Source organism: Mesoplodon densirostris, chromosome 2, assembly GCF_025265405.1.
Source record: "Mesoplodon densirostris isolate mMesDen1 chromosome 2, mMesDen1 primary haplotype, whole genome shotgun sequence".
Lineage (NCBI taxonomy): Eukaryota > Metazoa > Chordata > Mammalia > Artiodactyla > Ziphiidae > Mesoplodon > Mesoplodon densirostris.
The window spans coordinates 69,542,444-69,557,837 of record NC_082662.1 but is presented as its reverse complement, the minus strand read 5'-3'; the positions used below and the strand labels follow the sequence as shown (position 1 = coordinate 69,557,837).

Sequence of the window (15,394 nt, the reverse complement as noted above, 5' to 3'; positions counted from 1 at the left end):
ACGGAGCGGCTGGGCCCGTGAGCCATGGCCTCTGAGCCTGCGCGTCCAGAGCCTGTGCTCCGCAATGGGAGAGGCTACAACAGTGAGAGGCCCGTGTACCGCAAAAAAACAAAACAAAGCAAAACAAAACAAAATGTAAGCTCTGTGAAAGCAGGAACTTTACTTTTCCCAGTGTCCAGAACAGTGCCAGGACCACAGTTGGTCCCAGTTAGTATTTGTTGAATGAATGAAAACAAGTGACAATATTGGATGTAGTCACTTTCCTGATTACATGTTTATTCTTTTATTACCTTTGTTCAAATTTATTAGGGTACTCTTGTTCCCTTCCCATTATGCTCTTGAGTTCACATTCACACAGCAGTCAGAATGATCTTTTAAAACTGTATATTAGATTGCGTCATTCTCTTCTTTAAAATTCTTCTATGGAATAAATACTTCAGATTAAAAGTACATAACAAAATTAAAAAGTAAATTTAAAAAACCCCAAAGATCAAATTCCTATTATGGCCTACAAAGCCCTTCATGGTCTGACACCTGTCTGCTTTAAAGCTTATTTCATGATGCTTCCTCCCTTGCCCACTTAAGGTCCAGCCTCACTGACCTCATTTCAGTTCCTCTGATATGCCAAGGCTTTTTCTGTTTCAGTACCTCCATTGATACTGTTTCCCTTTTCTTAAACATTTTTCCCCTTACTGATTTATCCTCCATATTTACTTTTAGTTTGAATAATGTCTCAGTCATAATGTTTAATTAATGTTTTCTAAGCATCAGGGAAATGATATGAGAGGCCTTGCGATAAACTAGTTTTGGTGAATGAAATACAAGTGAATAGAAGAGTATAGTAAGTAGTAATTTTCAGACTCCTAGGGGAATAGTTTGAGGGAGGGTGGGCAAGCTTACTGTCACGCAATGACTTTACCCTTGTTTTTAACTAGAGCAGCTTTACTTTCTTCTGTTTCTTTAGCATATAATTTAAGAGTTCTTGCTTTAAAAAAGAGCTCGGAAAATACCACATGTGCTCAGTGGTATGATAAGAGCTATGCACAGGATTCCCTGAGAACACATAGCTTCCTTGTGGCTAAAGTCTTTTATTTATTTATTTATTTAATTTTTGGGGGTGCATTGGGTCTTCGTTGCTGTGCGCGGGCTTTCTGTAGTTGCGGTGAGCCGGGGCTACTCTTCCTTGTGGTGCGCGGGCTTCTCATTGCAGTGGCTTCTTGTTGTGGAGCACAGGCTCTAGGCGTGCAGACTTCAGTAGTTGTGGCGCTTGGGCTTAGTTGCTCCACGGCATAGTGGGATCTTCCCGGACCAGGGCTCGAACCCGTGTCCCCTGCATTGGCAGGTGGATTCTTAACCTCTGTGCCACCAGGGAAGCCCCACATAGCTTCTTATAGGAGTTGGTTGCATCTGATCTGTGACTTGAAGGGCAAGATAAATGTTAGCTGAGCAAAGGAAAGAAGGTAAAGACACTTGAGGCAGAGGTAGTAGTTTTAATCCTTGGTTGTTTGTTTATCAAAATTATCCTTGGAACTCTTAAAAAATATATATATACCTCTACACTTTGTGATAATTCATCAAGCTGCACGTTTAAAATTTGCGTACTTCTCTGTATGTATACCGTACTTTTAATAGGTAAGTTAAAAATAACATAAAAAATGAGATAACATAGGGGACTTCCCTGGCGGTCCAGTGGCTAAGACTGTGCTTCTACTGCAGGGGGCATGGGTTCAGTCCCTGGTCAAGGAACTAAGATCCTGCATGCCGTGAGGTACAGCCACAAAAAAAAAAAAAAGAGAGAGAGATAATATAAAATTTAGATATAATAAAATTCACCCCTTTAAAGTGTATAATTCAGTAATTTTTAATATATTCACCAAGTTACATAACCATCACCTGCAGAATACTTTCATCACTCTAAAAAGAAACCCCATACCCATTAGCAATCACTTTCTACCATCTCCTCCCTTCCTCCAGTCTCTGCAACCACTAATCTCCTTTTTGTAGCTTTTGGCTATGAATTTGCCTGTTCTGGACATTTCATATAAATAGAATTATACAATATGTGACCTTTTGTGACTGACTTCTTTCACTTATGTTTTTAAGGTTCATCCATGTTGTAGCATGTGTCAACACCTCACTCCTTTTTATGGCTGAATGAATATTCCATTGTGTACCACATTTTATATATCCATTCAGCAGTTTATGGACATTTGGGTTGTTTTCACTTTTTGCCTATTATGAATAATGTTGCTATGAACATTCATGGACAAGTTTTTGTGTGAAAGTGTTTTCTTTTTGCTGGGTATATATCTAGGAGTGAAATTTCTGGGTCATATGGTACTTCTATGTTTAACTTATTAAGGACCTGCCAGACTTTTCCAAAGCAGCTGCAACATTTTGTATTTATACCAGCAAGTTATGAGGGTACCAATTTCTCCATATCCTGTCAATATTGTTATCCATTTTTTTGTCATATTAATCATGGTGGGTATGAAGTGATATTTCATTTTGGTTTTGACTTGTATTTCCCTGATGACCAATGATATTCAGCATCTTTTCATGAGCTTATTGGCTTTTTGTACATCTTTTTTGCAGAAATATGTATTCAAGTCCATCGCTCATTTTTTAGATTGCTTGTCTTTTTGTTTAGTTGTAAAGGTTCTTTGTAGATGAGTGATTTACAGATATTTTCTGTCATTCTGTGGTTTGTCTCGTTATCTTGATAGAGTTCTTAGAAGCACAAAAGGTTTAAATTTTGATGATTCCAGTTTATCTGTATTTTCCTTTGGTTGCTTCTTTCTTTTTAGTTTTAATTTTTAAATTGTGGTAGAATACACATAACATAAAATTGACCATTTTAAAAATTGAAGTGTAGTTGATATGCACTATTATGTTAGTTTCAGGTGTAAAGCATAGTGATTCAGTATTTTTGCAGGTTATATTCTATTATAGGTTATTACAAGATTAAAGTATATAATTCCCTGTGCTATATGGTATATCCTTGTTGCTTATCTGTTTTATAGTAGTTTGTATCTATCAATCCCATACTGCTAATTTGTCCATCCCCCCTTCCCTCTCCCTTTTGGTAACCACAAGTTTGTTTTCTATATCTGTGAGTCCGTTTTGCATATATATTCATTTGTATTATTTTTTAGATTTCACACGTAAGTGATATCATATAGGATATGTCTTTCTGTCTGACTTATTTCACTAAGCCTAATCTCTAAGTCTATCCATGTTGCTGCAAATGGCAACATTTCATTCTTTTTGTGGCTAATATTCGTGTGTGTGTGTGTGTGTTTAAGTCCCTAAAATTGACCATTTTTAAAGTGTACAGTTTTGTTTTTGTTTTTTGACCGCATTGGGTCTTCGTTGCTGTGCACAGACTTTCTCTGGTTGCAGTGAGTGGGAGCTACTTTTCATTGCAGTGCTCGGGCTCCAGGTGCACGGGCCTCAGTAGTTGTGGCACGCGGGCTCAGTAGTTGTGGCTCTCGGCCTTGGTTGCTCCGCAGCATGTGGGATTTTCCTGGACTAGGGCTCAAACCCGTGTCCCCTGCATTGGCAGGCAGATTCTTAACCACTGTGCTGCCAGGGAAGTCCCTAAAGTGTACAGTTTTAATGGCATTAAGTACATTCACATTGTTGGGCAGTCATCACTATCATCCACCTCTAGAACTAATTTGATTTTGTAGAACTGTAACTCTATCCATTAAACAATAACTTACCATTACCCTCTTTCCCTAGTCTCTGGAAACCACCAGTGTATTTTCTATCTCTATGAATTTGACTACTTTAGTTACCTCATATAAGTGGAATCGTGTAGTATTTGTCCTTGGTTGCTTGTGCTTTTAGGGTCATTTGTAAGAAACCATTGTCTAATCCAAGGTAACAAGTATTTATATTTATTTTTCTTCTAAGAATATTATAATTTTAGCTCCTACACATTGGTCTTTGATTCATTTTGAGTTAATTTTTGAACGTAATGCAAAAATAGGTGTCCAGCTTTCTCTTGCATGTGGATATTCCATTTTTGTTAGCATCATTTTTTGGGAAGATTATTTTTCCCCCCATTGATTTGTCTTGGGTCCCTTGTTGGAATAATTATCTTTTAAATACAGAATCTACAGTTATACCACATTTTTTTTAAATTTATCTATTTATTTGGTTGTGTCGGGTCTTAGTTGTGGCATGTGGGATCTTTTGTTGTGGTGTGTGGGCTTCTCTCTAGTTGTGGCACACAGGCTCCAGAACACGTGGGTTCTGTAGTTGCGGCACACAGGCTCTCTAGTTGAGGCTCGTGAGCTCAGTTGCCCCACGGCACGTGGGATCTTAGGTCCCCGACCAAGGGTTGAACCCACGTCCCCTGCATTGGAAGGCGGATTCTTAACCACTGGACCACCAGGGAAGTCCCTCTTTGTTTCTTAAAATTAATAATTTATATATTTTTTTCCTGAGCAGTCTGGCAAGAGATTTATCAGTTTTATTGATGTTTGTTTTTCTGTTTTCAGTTTTCATTGATTTCTGTTCTTTATTATTCCCTTTCTTTTTTATATGGGTTATATTATTCTTTTTTTCCCTAGTTTCTTAAGGTGGAAGTTGATGTCATTATGTTGAGTTCTTACTTCTTTTCTAATGTTTTCTGCTATAAATTTTCCTTTAAGTGCTGCTTTTGTTGCATCCCACAGATGCTAATATGTTGTGTTTTTATTTTCATTTAGTTACACTATTTTCTAATTTCTCCCTTCATTTCTCTTTCTTCTTTGACTCATGGGGTATTTAGAAACATGCTATTTATTTTGAGATATTTCAGGATTTTGAGATATACTTTTAGTATTGATTTCTAATTTAATTCCATCATGGTTAATTTATGTTACTTGAATCTTTAAATATTTATTGATTGTTATTCTTTCCAAGCAACTTTTTCCAAATAACTATTTTAAAACTGATTTTAGGCCATTTACATTAGCTGTAGTTAAGTTTAAACCTACTACCTTGCTATTGTTTAAATTTTTTTCCTATATTGTCTTTGTTCTCTTTTCCCTCTATTCTGCCTTCTTTTGGATTTAGTATTTTTTTATGTTTTGTTTTATTTCTTTTGTTGGCTTATTAACTATCTTTTTTTTTTGCAAGTGATTGCTTTTAGGGTTCATAGTCTACATCTTTAACTTATCACAGAGTATCTTGAAATTATATTATACCACTTCACATGTAGTATAAGAACCTTACAACATTGTATTGTTGTAAGGTTGTTGTTGTGCTATTATTACCTGGTTGTTGTGCTATTATTACCTTCCTGGTTGTTGTGCTATTATTGCCTGTCTGGTTGTTGTGCTGTTATTACCTTTTACTTCTGTGCATGTTATAAACTTCACAGTATATTGGTATTACTTTGTTTTAAATAGTCAATTATCTTTTTTTTAAAATAAATTTATTTATTTATTTATTTATTCATTTTTGGCTGCATTGAGTCTTTGTTGCTGCATGCAGGCTTTCTCTAGTTGCAGTGGCTTCTCTTGTTGCAGAGCACAGGTTCTAGGCGCGCAGGCTTCAGTAGTTGTACATGGGCTTAGTTGCTCCGAGGCATGTGGGATCTTCTGGGCCCAGGGCTCGAACCCATGTCCCCTGCATTGGCAGGGGATTCTTAACCACTGTACCACCTGGGAAGTCCCAGTTATCTTTTAAAGAGATATAACAACTAAGGGGAAAACTCTTTTAGATTTACCTTCATTTTCCATTTCTGGTGCTTTTCATACATTTGGTTAGATCCAGAGTTCCAACCAGTATCTTTTTTCTTCTGCCTGAAGAACTTCTTTTAACATTTTTTAGGGGGGGGGGGTGCTGCGCCACGCAGCATGCAGGATCTTAGTTCCCTAACCAGGGATCGAACCCACGTCCCCTGCAGTGGAAGCACAGAGTCTTAACCACTGGACCGCCAGGGAAGTCCCCTAACATTTCCTATAGTTTATTTCTGTTGGTGATGGCATCTTCCAACATTTACCATGTGAAATCATCTTTATTTCACCTTAGAGAACATATCCTTCAAAATCTATCGAATTATCAGTTGATAGTTTCTTTCAGTATGAAGATAAACTTCACTGTCTTGTGTCTTGTGTTGTTTCTAGTGAATAGTCTGCTTTCAATCTTATTCTTCCCGTGTATATAATGTGTCATTTTTCTCTGTCTGCTTTTAAGATATTCTTTTTTTTTTTTTAACTTGTTTAAAGCAATTTGCTTATGATGTGCTGTGGTTTTCTTCATGTTTCTTGTGCTTGGGGTTTAGTCTCTGTGATCTGTGTGTTTATAATTTCCGTCAAATTTGAAAAATTTGGGGCCATTACTTTTTCAGACATTTTTTTCTGCTTTTGTGCATTCCAGTTACCCATCTACTAGGCCACTTGATGTTGTCTCACAGCTCGTTTATGCTTTTTTTATTCAGTCTTGTTTGTCTCTGTGTTTTATTTTGTAGTTTCTGTTGCTATGCTTTCATGTTCATTGACATTTTCTTTGCAGTATCTAATCTGCTGTTTAGCCCAACCAGCATTTTTCATTATTAGAAGAATCAATTTTTAAAAATATCTTTCATATCTGTACCTAACATGCTTAATCTTTCCATTTATCTTTCTGAATGTATTAACTACAGTTATAACTGATTTAATGTTCCTGCCTAGTAAATCTTTTATGTATGTGTCCTTTTTTATTGATTGATTTTCTCATTATATGTAGTATCTTCCTGTTTCTTAGCATGTCTGGTAATTTTTTATTGGATGCCAGACATTGTCATTTTACGTTGTTTGGTGCTAGACGTTTTTGTATTCCTATAAATATTTTTGAGCTTTGTTCTGGGATACAGTTAAGTTCCTTGCAAATGGATTTATTCTTTTGGGGCTTGCTTTTAATCTTTGTTAGGTGGGACTAGAGCAATCTTTAGTCTAGAGCTCATTTTGTCCCTCTACTGAGGCAATGCCCTCCTGAGCACTGTATTTGATGTCTTATGAATTATGAGGTTTTCTACTCTGGCTGGTAGGTATACAAACTATTCCTGGCCCTGTGTGAGCCACAGGCAGTGGTATACTAGAGCTTGTGAGGGCCAGTTTTCAAAATATCGGGAAGTTTGTGAGCTGGCTTAATTCTAAATAGAATTAAATTATATACACTTACAGTTAAATCAGTTATATTAAGAATAAAGGTGATAAGTACTCAAAACTCATTACTTCCAAATTATATTATTACTTATTACTATTTTGATGCTTTAGTGGTAATTTATTGTATCACTATTTTAGAAATATTCTGTAATGTTTAATGTGTTACCATGTATCTCTTCCCATCTTTGCATTCAGTGATATTCCTTGATAGCTTGAAATTGGCCATGGGTAGGAGTATTCACGCCAGAGTCATTGGTAACCCTGCAAACCAGGAACTATAAACCACCAACTGCCCTTAGTTGTTACACATTTTCTAGCATACCCCTGGCTATGTGGTTTTCCAGGCCTTGGATACACTGCATATACTGATCAGTGCTCAGCTCAAGACTTGAGGAGGATCTCTGCGTATCTCCTGAGATCTTACTTGTTCTCTCTGAAGCTGCCTCCTCTCTGGTACAAGTGTTCTGGGAACCTTAGCTACTGGGTCTCCCCAGACTCTGTGCTTCATTTTCTTAAATCAGGGAGACTGCTTTGCCTGGGATCACCTTCCTCACTCTGAAGCTTGGAAACTCTCCAAGCAGGAAGCTGGGGCTTTTTGCTTTGTTTCTTCTCTTTCATCGATCACTCTCCTAAATTGTCTGGTTTCCAGTGTCTGAAAAACATTTTCATATATTTTGCCCAGATTTTTAGTTGTTTCGGATCGGAACGTAAATCTCATCTCTGTTACCCTGTCTTGGCCAGAAGCGGAAGTCCCTTGGAAGTGTTTTAGATAAGAGAATGATAGAAATGTGTGCTTTAGACCCCCCTGTAGACCATGCATTTGTAAGGGACAAGACTTAAAGTAGAGGGACCAATTACAAGTCATGTGGGTTAGTTCAAGTGAGAAGTGATGAAGGCCTAATGTTAGTCATGGATGACACTAGAGAGGTGGGGAACGATTTGAGAAACGTGTATGGGGAAGAATCTAGTTCAGGGTGTGTAAAAGGATGGGTCATGAGCCATTTACATCTCAGTCACCTGTAGTGTTTGATAAAAATGAGGATTCTGTGTCCTGCCCCAACTTTATTGAATCTGAATTTCTAAGGATGAGGTTTAAAAATTTGTATTTTAAATAAGCCCCTAGGATAATGCTTACAAACACTAAAGTTTCAGAAGAAAGTGATGGAATTTTTTTTTCAAAGGGTGAGCCTCATCTTTGGGGGATCCCTACATTGGAATGACCTGAAGTGGTTAATTAAAAATAAAGATTTATGTGTGCATGTCCAGACCTGCTGAATCTGAATATCTGGGGCAGTTAGTTTCAGGAACTTCTTAGGCACACTAAAGTTTGACTACTTTGCAGGTATAATCTCACTGAACTTTATAGTAACCCTGAGATGTAGTCGGCAGGTATTATGTTTCCTGTTTTATAGGTGAAGAAATGAAACGCAGAAGTGCAAAGTGGTTTTCTCTTGGTCAAACAGTTATTATTGATGGTGGGTAGAGAATCATATTTCCTTCTCCTTCCACCAAATCTGATGCTCTTTCTATTTCCTTTCTGTTGACTGTGTAATAGGCTTATCTCTGAAATCTGTAAGAGGCATCCAAGACATTGCACCTGTGGTTACAAACAATTTAGGGAGCCAGGAAAGTGTGATCTTCTTGGTCATACTTTGAACCAAGTGAAAATTCGGTTCAGCTCTCTATAGCAAGTAACTGTGATAAACTTAATTGTCTAGGAAAAGTATTTCTGTCTTTGACCATTATCTTAATGCTTTTTACAACGAGCTTTGAATGTCCCTCTCTCTGTTTTCTTTTAAAAATCACTTAAAGCCAGAGTGTAGTGCAGTGCATGTGTTCAGTATTTTTGCTTATAACAACTGAAGAATTGGGTGTGAAATATGAATCTATATTATAACCTTTGTTCTGAGTTTTTTCCCCCAAGGTCTCATAAAACTAAAAAAAAAAAAAAATTCAGTGTCTTATCATTTAGATTGCATTTAGCTTGGATGTCACTGTTTTACTTTTATAGTATGTTGTGTGGCTTATAACTTTGTTATATTAGTAGAACTGATATATTTTCTAGTGAGATTTTCTGTAGTCTTTTGAAGTGATTTCATATGTGCCATGAATCTGAGATCCGTAATCTGTTTAACACAGTAGTACTAGTGTTAGACTGCAAATGGTAGGAAAAGTAATTCTTTTCAGTCAAGATTGGTTTCTGGATTTGCTTTTGGAATTCTTGAATAGTCAATGAATTTTGCTAGTACGTGAAAACAAGCAAAGCTCTGTGGCAAAGAATAAATAAGGCCTTAGGAATGGGATTTAAATGGTTTGTTTTCTATTTTGTATGCGTTTCAAAAGACAAAGTAGCTATGTTTTTTAAACTTCTGGAAATAAGTTATATACTTAAATCGTTCAAATTTAAAAATTATTGTAGCTTGTCACAATTCTAAGTAGCTTTTCTGCTCCAGAAAGCATATAGTATTTGTGCAGAATTTTAAATATGAAATGTATAGTGAATGAAATGAAGACTGCTATGTAGGGAATATAAGAAGAGTTTTGACTACTTTAACTCCTTGCTTGTTACAAGAGAATTTATATCAACTTTTAAATTTAGGAATACCTAGATCTGTATTAATTTTTTATGGCATTTCCTAAAGTCTTTTTTAACATTTGAAAACAAATGAGGTAATGCACTGGCAGTCCAGTGGTTAGGACTCTGCGCTTCCACTGCAGGGGACCCAGGTTCAATCCCTGGTCGGGGAACTAGGATCCCACAAGACGTGTGGAGTGGAGGGGGAAAAAAAAAAGAAAACAAATAATAGGAATGAAGTGTTTGAGGATAGATATTAGTATTTCTTAATCGCTGTCTATTGTTTTTTTTCCCTCCAATTAAAAAAAATTTAAATATAATTGACATTATGTTAGTTTTCTACTGTATTTTAGTGAAACTTTTCACTGAGAACATTTGTCAGGTTGACAACTTCAGTAACAAATTTTATCCACAAAAGAGATGTAAGGCTATCTGCATTTTCTGTGTAGATTTTTACTCTTTCTTTTTATTATACAGGAATTTGGAATGGTACACCATGCTGAATCATTTTAGAATGCCATTGATAGATTTCTTTGACATATATATGACTTTTTTTAGCTTATTTTTCCAATAATAAATGGGTAGAAATTACTTAAAGTTTTATATAATGCTTTTCATTATCATTGTAAGCACATTGATGTGTTTCTCAGACTTGTAACCTACAACCATGTGTATGTTTTTAAGAAGCTTACTTTTTTTTAAGGAACGTTTGTACAGCTACATCTTGATTTGTTTCTTCACTTATTTTGTCACATTTATTTTCTATTTATATTCAAAATAACATGGTCAAGTTAGTCACAGAGGGATAATCTAACCAAGACAAAAATGTTACTTTAAAAGACATAGAATGTTTTAAAGTCACATTTAGGGGAAAGTCTTGATCTTTTTTACTGCATTCTTAAGCTTTCTAGATTTATTCCCTAATGTTGTTATAAAACACAAAAAAGTACTTTTAATGTTTGAGAAATTACAGATATATCTGTATGTCTACATTGGTAGTCAGAAAAGGAATCTAAGGAGCTCTAAAACTTTTAAGAATTTTAATTTAGAATTAAATTTGAAATATTTTATGTGGGTACTGTGAGAAGCATTTGTAAGAGTGTTAACAGATCATCTTAGTCTGCTAAAAAATAACACATATTTTGTAGCTAAATATAAGGAATTATTTGTGAAATTTATTAGAAAATACAGTGTGTGGTGTGTTAAGAAATATTATCAGTTTTATCCACAGATCTGTAAACAGTAACACATCCATAGTGACTATATTGTGGTTTCCCTTCACAGATATCAAGTTGTGCTAGTACAACCATATAAATAAGTAATACCTGAAGTCTCAGTGTAACATGGACATTAACAGTGATGACAGATAAATGCAGACGCTTGGGAATCAAATACTAGGCGAAACACTTTTTAAAAAGGTAAGAAAAAATGTAATCTTAATTAAGGCCAAGCGGGCTTTAGTTAGTAGAAGTAATTGAAGTTTCCTTTTCAATGTATTAGGCTTTTAAGAAGCCTAATCTGCCTAATCATCTGCATGATCCTGTTTATCTTAATACTGGTAGGACTCAGCTGTAAGTATCAGTTCTTCTGTGAAAATAACTGTTGCAGATCTCCTTGCCTGGCAAATATCATAACGGATGATGTTTCAACAGCAAACCCTACCCAAATAGGATAGTAACGTGACTGATTGGAACTTGATAGAGTGCTGGAATGGGCGTGCCGGTGAATACTCGGAGACACATCCTAAACCGTGGATCCTCTTTGGCTCTGTTGATTGCTACCATCTCCATACACCATACAGTGTAATGCTTTACCATGTTTGTGAAAGGATTTCAGAGTTGAATACAAAGGTGTTGGCAATTTGAATCTGTTATAAGAAGAGTGAAGTTTCAAGTCAAGGGTTACTTTTTTGTAGGACCATTTTTCACTGTGCACCCTCCTCATATTAATTTAGAACATTTTTTAATGTAGTATTAAATAATTTTATTTAGACAATTTTCCTACCTTGTGCTTTTCAAGAATTTAGAAGACATATCTGGGAGAGGTTGCATCTATAGATATTAGATATTAACCTTGTTGCCCTCTTGCTGACTTAAACTGTAATCTATTTATTTTTTCTAGGCAGTAAATCTAGTTTACAAAACTTGATAATTGCATCAGTTTTTATCTAAAAAATTTTTTTGCATTAGTTTTTAAGTTGCAATCCTTTACCAAAAATAGTGTCACTTTTAGAATATCTAGTTTTATGTTTATAATAAAGTGAAAATTTCCATCATGAACATTGCTAGTCTTTTTTCTGGTGTTCCTCTTTGTTTTTGGATGGGCACTCATAGTAACCCATTTATCCAGATTCTCTAAAAAGGATATCATAATACATTATTATAAAGTGAAACTGTAATTAACCAGACTCTCCAAGAAATGGATTATAATTAGATTAATTAAAATATCTGACCAACTGGGTACTAAAGCCAGAAAATCCTTATTGTTTTTGTTGAAAATCCATATGCCAAAAATAATAGAAATTTCCCTTTATAAAAAATTTCCCTTTGTAAAGTCTTACAGCACTGGATATAACCAAAGTTATAATGTATATATATTGCAGAAGACTTGGTTGATTCTTTGTTGTACATAATCTAAATTATTTTTGTTGTTCAGTCCCTAGTTTTAAGTACCTGAAAGCCAAACTTTGGGAAGGCCTCTAGAATAAGAGTAAGAGATTATAAATTCCGTATGAGAAATCATCTTATCAAGGGCAGTCTTTGGGTCACCTCAAAACAATATTGCCTTAGACTCTAGAAAAGAACTGAGTTACATTTTGACTCAAAATAATACTGAGTTGTAAAGATTTAGTATATTTCAAGCTCTTTTTGGTTTGTTTTTGTTGGTTTCTAAAAATCCTTTTCCAGTTTCTTGATATCTCTGAGGCTACAAAGTTAACAAGAATTACCAAAGATGTTACTAAAATATTTTAGCAAAGTTAATTTGATTCTTTAATTCTTTTTTTATTATTTTATTTTTAAAGAAAGGAATTTAGGAAGTTCTAGTATTCTCCATGGCTGAAGCTGAGAGTCTGAAACCATGATGCTTAAGCTCTATTCTAGATCATAGCTCCAACTCCTTCAGGATATAAGGAAAAGAGATAATATTTCCACAATGATAGATCTTTGGTTGTACAGGTAAGTTATTTAGTTTTGTAGTAGTGAAGACAACTAAAGTCTGTTTGTTTGCCTGTAATTAAGGAGAGGAGGCTTGTTATTTTTCTATACTTCCTTCGGTGCATGGAAATTGTGCAGTCTGGGTAGCTGTTCACAGGAGTGCAGAGCTATAGGGAATGACATAGGGATGAAATATTTTTCCAACAGGGGATAAATGAAGTGACTTAAAGTACATTGGAATCTCTAGAGCATTATACCTTTCTTTGACACTCTAGGTATTTTTGATTCAAGGGTAGTATGAAATTCCTTGACTTCTCTTTCTCCCCACTTATCTTTTTAAGTGTATATTCATTCAGCTCTCTCTATATCTATGTCTCTCTGCCTACCCCCTTGCCCCTCTCTGAATGGGGAAGGAAGAAGAGATCCCTTTAAACAAGGGATCAAGATAGTATGTAATAGAGTTCCCAGGGTTCAAAGAGGCTGATATTAAGAACCTTAAGTTGAATTGCATAGGTAGGTGCCCAGGTCTCACTCTTCTTCTTTTAACCTTATAGATACTTTTGACATTATAGATAATAGTGGTAATTGCTCAGCGAAGAAATTTGTCTTAAAAGAATTGTATGACAAGGATAGTCCCTAAACCGTTATTAAACAGTTCCTGTTTATGTTCTAGACAAATAGAAAAAGAGTCATTGGTAATACTTCCCAACTGCTCTTGTTCTTTTTGCCTTTCACTTTGGTTTGTCTACATGGTAACATGACCAGTTCCTAAAAATTGTTCACTTAATAAAACTAAATAAATATCAGCTAGAACATTGATGTTAATGAAGGATTGCCAGTCCTTCAATTCCCAAAATAAACCATACTACTTCAGTAATTATAGTGGAACAAAAGCTTACAGGCAATGTCTTTGAAATATCTTTTGAGATTTCTAAAGCAAAGGTGATAGATAGCTGGAGTAGTGTTTCATTAGGTGGACCATTTTACTTTCAGTCACTGAAACAATGATAAAGATGTGATCACAGGGGCTGGAAATTTATGATCTGAAACATAGCTGATACTGTTTCAGAGAGTGTTTCAGAATCCTATAATTATATTTGAGAATCTTATAATTAGATCCTACAAGTAAATTCAAATTTGGGAGAGGGTAGTTCAACAGTAAATAAATGGGTGAGACATATGGAATTATAGGTAGGATTTGGGCCTTAATGTGAATGGACAGGGTAAAATTTGATTGACTCTCCTTCTGAGATATGTCCTGCAATAGAATGAAAACTTACGAAGGTGGGGAAGAGAGGAATTCTAGTGATTGATTATATTCTCTTCCCTCTGTTGTAGAAAATGCCATATTCATTAGTTTGTGGATAACATAGGAAAAACTTCATTCTAGTTGCCAGATTGGGTTTTGCCCATATGAATCTGTTAACTAACAGTTTCCCTTAATTCTAAAACTAGAGTGATTGATTGAATTACCAGTTCTAGTTGGGTGCTGGCTAATGTTTAAACCATGTTAACTGTTTACTTAACTAGCAGGGATATTTTCTGAGATACTTTGTTTGTAAATGAGTTTCTTTCTCTTCCTTTAGCAACTTAATTTTTGGCAGGAATATAATTTTGTACTCCAAACCTCTTCACTGAATTTCTTTAGTAACTATTGTGTTATGCAGCTAAAATGAGGAAGACAACTGCTTTAGTCTATAATACTTTACAAAGCATGGCAAAACAATGCTGAGACTTGGTTGAGATAAATGGAACATTGTTAGTCTCTTTTCGGTAATTGAATTTTGCACTCAGTTTATCAGATAACTACAGAAAATATGTGTCTTTATAAATGCTTATTCAAAAATAGAAAAGATAATGAAGAAATAGTTTAGAACAGAAGAAAAAAATCATTAGAAGGAAGAGTGTTGAAATTTCACTTAACTCTAATCTTCAGAATTTTAACCAATTTAATACCTTAAGTATATGTAATATGTTAATTTCAGGCAAGAGATTTTTATAGTACTCTATTTGGTGCTTCCTCAGCCAAAGGGATAATGGTTTTATTTATAAATTTTTTATTATTAGGATCGAATAAAGAATTAAAGGATATGTTATAAATGGTCTAATTTAGTTTGAAACTTGATATATTTTAATAGACTACTGTCTGGATGCAGTGGTCTAAGGCACTGCTTCTCAAACCCTAAGAGACATTTAATGACCTGGGAATCAGATTAATTGGAAGGTCTAAGGCAGGGCCTGATATTCTGCATTTGTAACAAGCTTCCAGTAGATGTCCATGGTGCTAGTTCTCAGGCCACACTTTTTTTTTTTAAGACTTTTATACTTTACTTTAAGGACAGTAAATATGAGTCACCAAATTTCTGTACAAAATATCCTATTGGTTTCTTTTTTTTTTAACTTTTTATTGGAGTATAGCCTATTTACAATGTTGTGTTAGTTTCAGGTGTTCAGGCCACACTTTGAGTTGCAAGAGTTTGAGGTACCACAAGGGTTCTTATCACAAAACAGTTTCATTTAAA

The 15,394-nt window shown here is 35.1% G+C and overlaps 1 protein-coding gene across 5 annotated transcripts in view; it reads left to right on the top strand.

The window, feature by feature from the left end:
* Positions 1 to 15,394, top strand: part of ZZZ3 (zinc finger ZZ-type containing 3) — a 112,674-nt gene that overhangs the window by 31,567 nt on the left and 65,713 nt on the right. For 4 of the 5 annotated variants that reach the window (XM_060089976.1, XM_060089977.1, XM_060089979.1 and 1 more), the window contains 2 exons: positions 11,002 to 11,135; positions 12,740 to 12,893. The gene's annotated coding sequence lies outside the window, so the exon portion shown is untranslated. The remainder of the gene's footprint in view (positions 1 to 11,001; positions 11,136 to 12,739; positions 12,894 to 15,394) is intronic. The other variant, XM_060089978.1, reaches the window with a different exon arrangement.